Source organism: Cyprinodon variegatus, unplaced genomic scaffold, assembly GCF_000732505.1.
Source record: "Cyprinodon variegatus isolate N-32 unplaced genomic scaffold, C_variegatus-1.0 Scaffold1975, whole genome shotgun sequence".
Taxonomy (NCBI): domain Eukaryota; kingdom Metazoa; phylum Chordata; class Actinopteri; order Cyprinodontiformes; family Cyprinodontidae; genus Cyprinodon; species Cyprinodon variegatus.
In genome coordinates, this window is record NW_015152428.1 from 52,696 (window position 1) to 54,416 (window position 1,721).

Genomic DNA, 1,721 nt, shown 5'->3' on the forward strand with positions numbered 1-1,721 from the left:
AGCACTCACAGTGACATTGATATTATGGGTTTACATATATCGCACTCTGCTTCCAAAAGCAAAAGAAACATTTTTCATGAGACAAATTTCAAAGCTTTTTCAATGCTTCTTCTTTCAAAAAGAAACAACAAGAAGTAAATAAAACTAGCAGCTTAATTTACTACTGGCTAAATTGTTATTACTTTTTAAACTTACTAAATTAAAAAATAAATGAGTTTCCCATGAAAGTAAGAAGAAAAAAATATAAAAAAAATAAAATTGCAGAGAAGATTGATTTAAATTAGGTTAGTTGTACTTACAGTTAACAGTCAGTCTGGTTCCTCCACCAAACATGTACCACAGTGATACAAACTGATGGAGCCGTCGTACAAAAACCTCTGACTGTTAAAGACACGGCTCTCTGACTCTGACACAAACACATCAATGAGGATGAGAAGATTTATAAAAGAAAACAAAAATAGTTAAATCTTGCTCATTAATAGAATAAATATTTTTTATGATCAGTTTAAGTTATTTATTGTGTTGATTCTCTCATTTTATTGTTTATTAGCAGATGACTGATCAGTTTTTCTGTCATTAAACATTTAGATCTCTGTTAAAGTCTCGTATATCTTTTGTGAACCTCATCTGACAAACACTTTAAGAAACTGTAACGGTGCATTTAGTTAAACACACTGTAATGTGGACGGCATCAAGCACCGTTTATTGATCCTGCAGCAGTTTGGAGCAAAGTGTCAACCTTTTAAAAATGCTAATGCAGAAGTTTTCTGGGAGGCAGATGTTACGTTTACAGTAAGTTGGGATCGCTTCTGCAGATGACTGTCAGGATATGAAAAATTAATACATTTATATAATGAGGTTAAACTCCACAGCTTTTTAAAAGCCAGAAGATTATGTTTTTATATACGGTACAAGGAAAACATAGTGAGCTCTAATCATTATTGATCGGCTAAAATTTTCATTATTTAACAGTGGTGATAACCGAACAGGCCTTTGCAGAGCCAGGGTTTATTACAAGGATACCTACAGTATGACACAATGCAACACACATGAATCATAGAATGAATGAAGCTGTACAAGATCAACAGCGCTCTGAGAGCGTTCACTGAAAACTCCTTGTGGCTGTGGAAAAAAAGACAAGACTGGCTATGGATACCGATTCATAAATAGGGCCACTATCTGCCACCTCCTGTACATGGATTACATCAAGCTGTATGCTAAGAGTGAACGAGACATTGACTCGCTGATCTACACCACCAAGATCTACATTACAGACATAGGAATGCCATTCGGGATAGAGAAATGAAGTCAGATGGTGACAAGGAGAGGGAATGTTATCCACACACAGGGGTTGCACTCCCAGTAAGGAAACAGAAGAAAGCTACAAGTACTTTGGAAAACCTCAGGCAAATGGCAAACAATAAGAGTCCACAATGAAAGCAGCAGCAGGAAAATACCTGCAACAAGTAAGACAAGTTCTGAGAAGTCAGCTCAATGGTAAGAACGAGGTCCAGAAAATCAACAGCTATGATTGTCAGTAATCAGATACTCTGCTGGGGTAATAAGGTCACCTAAGGAGGAAATTCAGGCCACTGATGTTGAAACACGACAACTGCTTTCCATGGATGGTGCATTTCACCCCAAATCCAGTATCCATAGACTAAACATAAAGCACAAAGAGGGAGGCAGAGGCCTAGTGAGCATTAAAGCTGCAAACATTG